The sequence below is a fragment of the Ambystoma mexicanum genome, chromosome 6q, assembly GCF_040938575.1.
Source record: "Ambystoma mexicanum isolate Mex_15411 chromosome 6q, UKY_AmexF1_1, whole genome shotgun sequence".
In the NCBI taxonomy this organism is placed as follows: domain Eukaryota; kingdom Metazoa; phylum Chordata; class Amphibia; order Caudata; family Ambystomatidae; genus Ambystoma; species Ambystoma mexicanum.
The window spans coordinates 100245614-100258596 of record NC_090937.1 but is presented as its reverse complement, the minus strand read 5'-3'; the positions used below and the strand labels follow the sequence as shown (position 1 = coordinate 100258596).

Sequence of the window (12983 nt, the reverse complement as noted above, 5' to 3'; positions counted from 1 at the left end):
ACGTGGCAGGAAATGTAGTGGTGATGTGTAAGAGGAAATAAGGCTCAGATATTGGCCTAATATAAAGTGAATAAAGAAAGGTCTTCCTGAAAGATTAAGAGAGGCACCAGCCACAAATCATGTAATTTGTTGGCGATTCCTGCCTCTTGCATGATTTCACAATGAAAAGGATACCTGTTGGATTGTACCTCTTGCTCGCTGCCAAGATACAAAGGTGATAGTGAGAGGTGTTAATAAATGTGCCTGCCCTCAAGCACATTTTTGTCCTCAACACTGTTAAAATGTGCAATCATTTCCAAGGCCTGTGCATTGAATTTACAGACTAGCTTATCATTGCTGAAGGCAAGGCTTAGAACCAAACAAGAACTATGCCACACGTGGGAAAGACAAGGCCCAAAACTGTGGAGTGCAATTAATTCACAAAAGAATTTAGCAGGCTCAGAATGTTTGTCGAAGAACATGAGACAGATACAGGAAAGTCCAGGCTTTCATCACCAATGTGATGTTCCTGGATTTCCAGTATATAAGGAAAATCCATTGGTATTTTGTCAGAGAAAATGTATCTGCAGTTTAAATGCGATTTGTATTCAATTACTATCTTACCTATGTATTTTTGAGTACACAATTATCTGAAATGTAAGGCCTACTGCGGCCTCATGTGAAGCAGCAACCTGCATTTTACCATATTTGTACCTTACTTTGAATATAAGTCCAAAATACTTGCCCAGACATATACCTATGATTGCTAAGGGAAATTTGAAACTGTCCGAATTGTCCTTTCTGAAACCTCTGCTCAGGCATGATGAATACAAAAACACGAGGAGGACCCACAAAATCTGTGTTTCATGAGTTTAGATAGTTTCCAAAGGTTTTAAAGATAATGGCACTGCCAGATATTAGGTCAGTGCACTTGGGCTCTTTCCTTCAAAAGAGGACTTGTCGCCATCCATCAAGCATAGGCTCATAAAAAAAAACATTTGCTGAATGTTCCCGGTAGTTATCTGTTGTTTATGAGAGACCAAAAGAAATTCGACCTGGGCACATTGACATCATGCAAAAAAAGATTTTACAGGATATGTATCAATGGTACCCCCTTTACGATGAGGCCTACATGTCTTCCCTTCCAACCTGGATAGGCACATACATGCACCTGTTTAAACTCAAATTTTAAATCTTTAATTGAAAATTGTGCATCTGTGATGCAACCTCTGAGCAACACAAAACAAATTGTAGCTAGAAATTATATCAACTGAACCATGTACAGTTTTACATATGGTGCCATGTAAAGATCTTTGCAAAAACATGTACCTCCTGAAATATTTGAAGCACAGCGATGACCACGTCTTCAATTGTGCAAACTATCTACATTACTGTGATTTATATTTTTTTAATTTCAGATGTTCACATCCTAATCTAGGTCTGAAAAACGAACCAGCCACACACCTCCCTTTCTGTGTGTCATGAGACTGGTAAAAAAAAACACCTAGTCGCAAGGCAGAGGAGGAGTCAAAAGATATATATTTCCATGCACACAGGACATAAGGATTATTATTAGGGGACATTGCAAGGAAGCTGGAAGGATTTTTGGAAACAACTGGAGATGGCTGAGCAGAGCTGAGGCCATTTTCATGACTGACCCCATGCAGACTGGGGACTAGCCCATTGAGAGAGGTATGGCCAATCCATACTTCAAATCTATTTCCATCATCAAGCTGAAAAGAGACCTTGCTGAGGGATCAATTCCAGACTGACTGGTTACCCTGCTGTTTCTCCAAAATGAGATGTCACATTCAAAAAGGTTATTAGAACCGCAACAGTAGTTCTCAAATTGCCCATATACACTGTCCAGGGTTAATATTGTGGGGATAGTGGTCTGGGAGTCCAAGTGAATGCATTCTGAGAAACGCATTGTACTCAAAATGCCTTTTGAATTGAATAGAAAGAGAAATGTTATTTCTTTAAAACCCAATACATTGCTGCATTGAAAGGGCAAGATTTAAAAATGAAAATAACTTTGCTGCACTTAAACGTAGACTATTTTTCGTAAACCTAAGTACCACTAAATAGAATCCTTGACTCCCGCCGACAATGAGACACCCAGCCATAGTGAAGTCAACTCACTATCACCTACTGTGATAGCATGACAAACTATGCCTGCTGGGGTGAGATTAGCCATAAATATTATCTTTGTGAAAACCATAATAAGCACAGTGAACTAATTCCATTGTTAGAAAATACTGTAACATGTTAAACAAAAGATAACCTCTTACCTTGGAAAGCACCTGCAGGCACTCATATAAGATGGAATGACAGGGTTCTTAACATTGTACATGTTAATGGGGAAAATTCATCTCCAGTCCAAACTTGTGCAGCTGAAGGAAATCTCATTATAAATAGATTGAAAGCAGTACACACACAGGTGTATTTAAAGCTGCACACACATGTGTATTTATAGCTGCACACACAGCTGTAGTCAAGATCACACACACACATGTATAGATTGAAATTAGCACATTCATGTTTAGTCGATGTCACACACAAATGTTTATTGAAATATGCATGTATATAGTCTGAGAAGACTGCACACACATTTGCTCAGAGCAGAATGTAAGAATCGTTGAAAGTATTGGTTTCTAATTCAAATGATTGTCTATATTTAAATGACCTGCACATAGCCTATGTATTTACTACCTCACACTTGTACAGGGGAGCCATTGGTGAATGTATATGTGTCGATAAACATATGGTTATGTAGCTTTTTCTGTCACCATAATTATGTTGATACTGGAGAAAACAGGGGGATAAAAAGGGTAGGGGGTTTAGGGATAGAGATTAAATAATAGGGAAGGTGGAACTTGGGGGGGACCCCCCCAAAGATTTAAACAAAGTATTCAATGTGTCTTTTCGATTAAACATTTTCATTAAAAAATTGATCGAAAAGAAACCTGCCGGCAAAAGAACATAGACCCGCTTCCTGCAATTGGAGCTGAAAAGTGAAGAGTAAAGGCAAATCTGTGTTTTGGTGGCTACATTGCCACTCCATTTTGGAAATGACAAAAATTGCATAAAGGCGACGTTTTGTCTTTAAATGCAAACAGGTCTTCCACTGCAATTTCTGATTTTTGAAACATGGCCCCCATCGAGGTAGGGGCCATACTGCTATACACTCGCTCATGTTTCTTTGCTCCTCATTGTTACCATTTGGGGTGTCAAACCTTTTGTTGTACTTTTTTATCAAAGAGACTTTCCCTTCCTCTGATCTTCTTTGTTCAGACTATTACCTCTTAGAGGCGGGCTGTTATCAGAAGGGACAGCCTGGTCTTATGCTCCCCCGCCCCTGAAATCAGAGCAGAGGGGTGGGGCTCCCGGACATAGCTTTGCTTTATTCAGAGAAGGGAGGAAGCCTTTCATAAAACTGGTGGCTTTAAAGTCCTACTGTGTACATGCAGAAACATGTATTTGCACAAACACAGAAAAACTTTAAAGCTGCTAATTTCAGGAAAGGTTTCCATCACCACACTGCCTTACAAAAATGAAATGCACACATCAACCCCCTCCCCACGGATGCAAGTGACCATATAAGAATATTATGTATTCTTCCACATCCGAGGGGAAGGGGCTGATGTTTGCACTTGTTTTTTGTTATGCAGAGAGGTGAGGGAAGCCTTTTCTGAAACTAGCAGTCTTAGAGGGTGTTGCATGTAATCTCATTATGTATGTATGCATGTGTGCAAGGAGTGTGGATGTAATGTATGTGTGAATGAGTGTGTGTGAATGAGTGTATGATGTCTGGGGGCTGAGTGCGCAATGGAATGAGAAAGTGTATGGTCAATGGTATGTTAATGGATTGAGTGAATGTGCAATTGTGTGTGTGTCTACGCTTATGTGTAATGTTGAGCCGTTCTTTTCTGGCGGGTAGAGGGAGAGAGGTGGGGTGTATGTGGTGTTGGTGGGAGAGGGACGGATGTTTATCGACACATATACATTCACCAATGGCTCCCCTGTACAAGTGTGAGGTAGTAAATACATAGGATATGTGGGCTCCATGCCAGGCAACCCGTGGGGGCTACCATAATTGCCCGAACAACTGCATACTTATGTAGAGTATATTATTGTGATAATTGTTCTGTATTAGTTTGTTCACTCACAGTAACGTGACAACTTCTGTAAATGTACAGAATATTTCTGGCTTTTCATGTACCAACTACATGAATCCTATTATTGTTTAAAAGAAAACAACATGTAAAACAATCACCCATAGTTTTACAGAAAGTGAAATAAGCGTGGATCAGTCAAAGTATCTATCTTAAGCGAAATGTTGACGCCAATGAAAGAGAGCATGAAATTAAAATGCGTTCTGATCTCAGTTGCCAACAGATCACTCTTGATCGGAAAGGCATCACACATTTATTTTGAGGATCCCGTGTCACTTCACCCTCGGAGGAGTCAATGTCACCTTGTTGAACGTGTCTTAAGTTACAGGATGCCTTCCTCCAGAAATTATGTCATTTCCAAAAGGTTTTCCTTTCCTTAAGGAGATGGCAGTTCCTTGTAGGCAGTCGACCTGGGCTGGCACTCACAGCCTGTGTCGCATTTGAATTCTGCTGGTGCGCTGAGCAGGCAAAAGAAAATCCACTTAAAAGCAAGTCACCTTGTACCCCACTCTGCTTTTCTAAACCATAATGCAGCGCATTTCCTGCTCTGAAAAGCACACATACTTTACGGGTCTAAACTATTCAACAACCAATTTTCAGATAGAGAATTTAGTTTCAGTTAATAACATGTTTGCTCATAACTTTTATATTACACTGAAACCTTTAGCATTTTAAAAGCAAATGATGACACAAGACAAACAACGCTTGTCCACGGCATTTGTATTGCTAGAACGGGCCTACTCGCTACATGGATTAGAACGTAAATTGAAAGACCACAAGAAATTGTGAAAACTGCATGTACCCCCTGGTCAAGTCAGTGAACTCAGTCCGGCCCTCTTCCGTGCCACTAATGAAGCGAGTGCTCTTCTGAGAGCAGGCAGTGTGGGTGAGGCCACTCTTAGAAGCCGGCTCCTTCATCGTGTCAAGAAAGTGTGTTAGGATTTTAGAACTGTCTGACTAGAAGATGCCAGCTGGAGAGATGAGGTCCTAATTCCCTGCATCCACAAGCTTTATATGTAGTTGAAAGCCACCACCTCAAGAAAAGTGTAACTTCTGATGGTCTATGCTTGTGTCTCAACCAAGACCTGGTCCCAAGAACCTGATTAAGTGCATAGCACACAAGGGAACATGAAGGACCTTTCCGACTGCCACAAATGCAGTCTGCCGGCATTCATCCCACAACATTCTTCGCGTTCTCCCACTACACAACCAGCACAAAATCATGGAGGTAAGAGCTGCCCATAAAGCACAAGAGGCCAAAATGGTCAAGGTGGAAAGTCAAATGGCAGCTCTAGAGGTCAGAACAGCCCATTCGATTTGAGTCAAAGATGGCTAGGATTGCAGACAAACATACAGTGTAGAAAAAAAAAACTCTTGGAATGTACACTGAGACCGTTCAGGGGTATCACAAGTGCCGGATGGTAACTTAATGTTGAGGCTGAGCGCAATGAATAACTATTCAATCTAAGAACTCCAATGGACTTGTCTCTCATAATTGTAAAATTTAAGAAAAGCGCTAAACTCTTGGAAGCAACTATTTTCACAGCTATACCCTCAAAGATACAGGGGGCTGAGTTTCTGCAACCAAGAGTTTGCAGCTATCTAGTTGCTAATAATAAAGTAGTGTATTAAATTGTACATAACTAAGCGCACCAGACATCCAGTTAGTCCTAAACTTGTGTACCACTAACTTAATGTTGACTTACAAACCTTCGTAAGCACATGTCTTACAAAGATTTTCCAGACTGGGGCACTGCTCTCATGAAATAGAATAAGCAGACAGATTACAGAGCGGGCAACGCAAATGCCTAAAATGATCACCGCAGACACCTGCTGACAGACATTCTAAGAGCCTCAGTGAGGGAAAAGGTCATAAGTGACAAAACCCAAAGAATTCAGCTGGCAGGAACCCAATATTGGGTATTTTCAAGGCCTTCCTTCAGAGGTAATAGCCCCACAAATCTTCTTGCATTAAAACTGCTATCCAAAAACCTGCATCCTTCTACATACTCTTAAATGACGGTTCTAGACTAGTGAATTCCCTCTCTAAGGCTCTGAGGTTACTGAATGATCTGGAAAAGGGATCTGCAACCTGTGGATTGCCAGATTATTAAAACTGCAACTCCCATCAACCCTAGGCAGCATTGTCAATTGTTAGGCATCATGGGGGTAGTTGCAGTCCAAACATCTGGAGAGCCACAGGTCACAGACCCCAGATAGAAGAAGAAAGAGGGACTCTGCCAAATAATATCTGTAATTTGTTGAGGACGTTGCACCTGCGCGCTTGACTGCACACCATACACCAGACACTGAGACGTGGCTATGGATTATAGGTCAAACCCTTACCACTTGGTGAGCACTAGGAAACTAACTCAGCCCTACTGGATGGGGGCACTCATTACTAGCGTCAGCAGTTATAGGAGGTAGCTCACCTAGTTTGTCAAGGCACTGTACTGTGTATTAACGGTTCTATGTGTTAATCTAGAATATTCATATTTGAAATTCACCAATTTCTCACCCCCGCCCTTTGAAATCAGGCGTGTCAGCCCAGAATCTCCCTTCAGACTTCGCCCTGCCCCAATCCCACCTCACGTACAAATACTCACACTCAGACACACACCTTTTCCCCAGCCCCCTCCTCACATACAAATAGACACAAACACACACACGCAGACACACTCCTCCCCAGGCCTCTACCCACTACAAAGACTGTTCCCTTTCATACACACAGACACGCTAACAAACACCTGAAACCCTTCTTCCCCTTCCCGTCTCGATCGGCTTGTCAGCTCTTGTGTGCACTCGTGTGCGCCACATGTGTGACAGTTAACATTAAGAAAAACTGCTCTGAACGTTCTCAGAGCGGTCTTTCTTAATGGGTCTTTTTCATGTTATTGTAGTTTTAACGCTTTTAAAAATGTTGTACTGCCATTAAAGATACTTTTCTCATAGCGACTTTGTATGGGACGCTTTACTCTCTGCGGCATTAAGAGTGATGACTCTTTGTTCGGCTACATTTTTACTGGATACCATATTAACTTAATTGCTTTTGCCCTTATTAGCTGTTAAGGCGCAAGGGCTCTTAATATACTTTGTGCTGCCATTATTTTGGGCAATGCTGCATGGGCATCCCACAAGCGAGGCAGGGTAACTGCTGTTACCATCGGCAGCTGGGAGAGGGGCAGCCCAACCTCCCCGCGCCTGCTCCTCTCCTTCCCCCCTCAGCTACGGAGACATGCAGTCTCGGCAGCACAAAAGCCACGGAAGGGTAAGGAGCGAACAGTCATCGCACCGTTCCTCCAAACAGCAAGGTGCTAAGCGCCATAAGGAAAACAACCATCAGGCAGGGCCCAGGTTCAAAGATCTGCCCCCAGCAGGGTATCAGACAGTCGGCTATCCGGCCAGGGGCTGCGACAACAGCAGCCCCCAACACATACACAACAAAGACCCAGGGCCTCCCTGGGTCCTATAAATGGGAGCAGCATGCTCAGAGGAAACACAATCTATTTGTGGACCCTGAACGGGACCCAAGCAAACAGGAGGTTCACTGTTTACTCAGTGTCTTCCAAATCTTCTTGCTTCTTTAGCAAATCTTTGAAGTTCGCTGTACATTGCAGTGTCTTTTTCCTTCCTGAACATTGTACTGTTCAAAGCAATTCATGCAGCTTTAACGAAGGAAGAAGCGGCAACCGAACAGCCAGCGCGGACGCTGTCAACGTCAGCATTCTCGGCATAGAATGAAAAGCGAGCGGCGAGCGTGTCCAAAACGCAAACAAACAAAGACGCGTGCCGCGGAATCATCCCCAAAACCAGTGCGAACGAAAGAGAAGCAGCACTCTAACAGCACGGCGCGGACGGCTTCCGATTCAACACTTTACAGGTGAGCCACCGCGCTGGGGCTACGAGGGAGGATAAATAGACATTTATGTCCAGAAAAGATACAATTTATTACAGTGGACCGGAACCCCCGCGTTATAAGGCAGACGGGGCAAGATAACACAAATCAGAGTCACAAGCCAGCTTGGGATCTCGTCTTTGCATGACAGCCACGCAGATCTGGCGAACACAGTTCCAAGCTCGGCGGGCCCAAAGACTGCAGAATTAAAATAATTTCTGTAATATTGCAGGGCGACCTCACAGCGAAACCAATTATTTAAATCCAGTTAATCACCTCTTTCATCAACGCCTCCTTTCAATCGGGAGTGGTCCCCAATAACCTAAAGGATGCTTGGGTTATCCCTCTCCTAAAAAAACCCACCTTAGACCCGGAGGTTCCAACCAATTATAGACCTATCACAACGGTCCCATTTCTGCTAAAGATCTTAGATAGAGCAGCCTATCTTCAGATACAGAACTATCTGGAATCAAACAACCTACTAGGCACGAGACAATCCGGCTTCAGACCGAAGCACGGTACGGAGACAGCCCTCCTCGATCTCAAGACCCAAATTGAGGATCTCAAAGACAAAGGTAAACTAGCCCTGTTACTACTATTAGACTTATCTGCTGCCTTTGATCTGGTTAATCACCAAATCCTCTATCACCACCTGAAAACTGCAGCTCACTTCTCCGACATGGCCACAAACTGGATTCAATCCTTCCTGGATAACAGACAGATGAGGGTATTCTCGCCCACCTCCGCGGCTGACCCTGCACCATTCCCGTGCGGAGTCCCCCAAGGATCGTGTGTATCCCCTACCCTTTACAATGTATTTACTAAACCCTTATTTGATGTGCTTGACTATCTGGGTGTCACCTACACAAATTATGCTGATGACACCCAGATACTCATCCCCATCACGGGTGATTACACATTAGACTCAAAAGCCTTGAATGATGTTTACCATGTCATTCAAATATGGATGGCCCAACATGAGCTCTGTCTCAATGACGACAAGACAGAGCTCCTCATCCTAGGTACTCAGCAAAGACTAAACAAGCTGAACCCTATGTTCAGTTCCTTTAACATCGATGGAAATATAATAAAAGTCTCCAAAGACACAAAAACGCTTGGAATCTACCTTGACTCCACCCTCTCCCTTCACAGACAAACTAATGCAGTTGCGGCCACAGCCGCCTATACCTGCAAGCTGATCACAGCATGTCGCCCTTTCCTCTCCTCGCACAACTGTACTACCCTTGCTAGGACCCTGCTCATGTCTAAACTTGACTATTGCAATGCATTGTACCAGGGCACTAATCAGGGTAACCTAGACAAGCTCCAAATCATACAAAATAACGCCATCAGGGCAGCCCTCAATATCCCCAGATCTGCACACATTTCGGATACCAGGAAGAACCTTCATTGGTTGTCAGTCACCCAAAGGATCTCACTAAAATCGCTTGCCCTTACCTACAAATGCATGAACAATCTGGCCCCCACTTATCTCTCCTCACGATTCACGCTGTACACTCCAGTTCGCTCACTTAGATCTACCCTGAACCAGAGCCTACTGATACCTAGATACAAGCTCCAAACAGCTGGTGGTTCAAGCTTCCCAGTCCTGGCAGCCAAACTGTGGAATGCTGTCCCCTTGACTATCAGAAACCTCCCCTCCCTCAACCTTTTCAAACATAGAGCCAAATGTTGGCTCGCCTCCTCCAATGCCTAAGCTACATTCTGAAAACGTGTTGCATAGCCTATGTAAGGAAGTACTACTTGACAATCCATGTATCGTTGTACTACCTACCTATGTCTATTTCTATGCCATATTTATTGTTTGATATATTATCACTGTATGCAACTTATGTAACCATTGCCTTAAGGAATGCGCCCGGTAGCCTCCGGGCCTGGTCTGCGCTATACAAATAAAATAAATACAAATACAAATACAAATCAAGCCTGGGGGCTGCCCAATTTTCTGAACCCGGGCAAGAAGGCACCAGTCAACAGTTACCCAGCATGGGCAACAAATAGAACAGGCACAAAGAACTTGCCGATAACAACGGTTTAACTCCTTGATAAAACCCCCTTTTTCTTTTCCCTATAGCAGGCATAGAAAAACATGGGGCCCAAACGGAAAACACGGGCACCCCCAACACCGGCGCAGAAGCCCAGATCACCACAACTGCTAGCAGCCATTGAAGCGGCAGAGCACTACGGATGGGCATAGGTTAGAGAAAACATGTACGGCCTACCCAGGGAAAGAAATACCAGCCCACCCAGCCACGATGAGGTTTCTGCACCGTTAAAAAGGAGAAAAATTTCCGAAGACGCCGGAAAAGGTACCAAAAAAGTGTCAAAACTATGCAAGAATGTAGCGGAATTACAGCAACTAATGGTAGAAATAAGGGGGAAACAGACGCCGCCCACAAGGGAACCTGGGGCCTCAAACCCCCCCATCGCAATAGAACCTAGTATAACGGTTGTCAACCCACCAGCAATACTACCGATAGTAATCCCGCCACAACAAGTACAGCAGTTGCCAATAGCGCCCACAGCTATAAATACAACAGCCTCCACAACTCCAGCAACTGATCCAACAGGTACCCTAAAAGCATGGACAACGCTAGGCACAGACAACACTGGCGCGACAGGGACACCCGGAAGCAATACAACTGACATTGCAACAATCTGTAATGAGCAATTAGAACAAAAAATGAAATCTTTCCAAACAGAGATATTAAATAGATACAAAAGATACATGGCATGGAACATTGATACCACAATCAAAGAAGCCATATGGGCCAAAGAATTTATGGAAATCTTTTCCCTAATAGAAGCACAGCGCAAAGGGAAAGACGCTTTCAGAGACCCCAAAGAAATAGAAGAGAAAGCTATTGCCAGAAACGCCCAGGTCGAACAAAACTGGGACAACTGGTTACAGGATTTTGCCATTTTAGCAACAATATATGAAGAAAAATTCCCCATGGATGGTAGGAAGATCTGGGCATACGTTGATAAAATAAGGGAAGTAAATGTAATGCAGAGGGGGAAGACATGGCTTAGGAGGAGCATGTCAGAAAGGCCGGCCATTGAGTGGGATGAAGTCCAGAACGATTTATACACCCTCAACGCCGAACATCCCCAGGAAGAAGATACCATGCATTTTTCTTCCAAAAAGAGCAAAAATTCACAAGTAAGCAAATCCCATGACAATGATAAATCCAAAAAAGGGGAGCAGCCCTTTCGGAAGAACCAGCCTTGGGCGGCTAAAAATAATGCCCACAGACAGAACAAACAGCAGGCTGTCAAATCCAACATCCCATGCAGACATTTTGGGGAAAACCAGTGTACATGGGGCAAATAATGCTGGTACAAACACGCCTGCACAAACTGCAACGGTGACCATGCAGCAAGCAACTGCACCAGACTACCAGCCAAGAAAGAATGATATCCCAGTAACTGCTGTTACCATCGGCAGCTGGGAGAGGGGCAGCCCCAACCTCCCCGCGCCTGCTCCTCTCCTTCCCCCCTCAGCTACGGAGACATGCAGTCTCGGCAGCACAAAAGCCACGGAAGGGTAAGATGCAAACAGTCATCGCACCCTTCCTCCAAACAGCAAGGTGCTAAGCGCCATAAGGAAAACAACCATCAGGCAGGGCCCAGGTTCAAAGATCTGCCCCCACCAGGGGGTCAGACAGTTGGCTATCCGGCCGGGGGCTGTGACAACAGCAGCCCCCAACACATACACAACAAAGACCCAGGGCCTCCCTGGGTCCTATAAATGAGAGCAGCATGCTCAGAGTAAAGACAATCTGTTTGTGGACCCTGAACGGGGACCCAAGCAAACAGGAGGTTCACTGTTTACTCAGTGTCTTCCAAATCTTCTTGCTTCTTTACCACAGAACCCACCCACCCTACAAAAAGGGGAGAAGAGCAAAAGGAAGTACAAGGCACTGTACGGTGCCCACAACAAGTCGTGGGACACAAGAAGGCAGCATGGGTCCGAGGGGGTAACCTCAGGACCCGGTGCCCAAAAGTATGATACCATCATGATATGTGATATTGTTATTGTCATAACCCATATCTGTACAATAAAATCCTACGGCCTTTTATTGCCAACACTTGAAACAAGTTGTGAGCCTATCATTATGGTTGAGGGTTTGGGGTTCGGCCATTACTAATGCATGCATATGGGTTCAGCAGTTATGATTATTTAAAAGTGGTGACTCACCACTTGAGCTTCAGTCGACGGTGCCCTTGTGGTCTCGTCAGGAACAGTGTAATTCACTAGATGTGGTGCTTCCAAGTTTGGAGTCAGCGTCTAGTGCAACAGTCATGGCGGACCGCTGGTGCAGAGGTGAGGCCGCAAACTACTCAAATTTAGCAGTAGACCTCATAGATTAGCCTACAGACTAATCAAGGGGCTGTCAGGGTAGCTATCCAAGCTCTGGATTATTTTACAAGGAACCATGTGTAATGATGTGATAGTAGCAGTTTGCCTTGTGTTATCTGCCATTCATTACACCTATGCTAAAAGTCTGTGCGCATCTACTGCATCATTACATGCAGTTTATCCCTGTGTGCTTTGCTTGGCTTGCTTTAGGCCGCCGGCATTTGTTTAATGGTCAGGTGCCAGCCACCCTCTCACCATGCTTATAACACCATGTGACTAGATGTGAAGCTTATAAATACTTATTAGGCTGGAGTGTGTTTGGACAGGCAGTATTATTGGGAGCATGGAAGGTGTGTACATATGGGGGGACAGGGATGCACATTTGGAGGGACTGTGCAGTCTATTTGGTTTTGCAGGCAGGGGTGTATTGGGAACCAAATGGGGCCATGGAAATAATTCTCAAAGTGGTCCCATATACCACTTTTTCAACTAGGCCAACCTTTTCCCATGGGAAAATGTGGGAATACCACACAAAAGATTCTCAGGGTGC

General features: G+C 44.3%; 1 protein-coding gene across 1 annotated transcript in view; it reads right to left on the bottom strand.

Annotated features, from left to right (window-relative positions):
• Positions 1-12983, bottom strand: part of STPG2 (sperm tail PG-rich repeat containing 2) — a 2646564-nt gene that overhangs the window by 1373765 nt on the left and 1259816 nt on the right. The window lies entirely within an intron of this gene.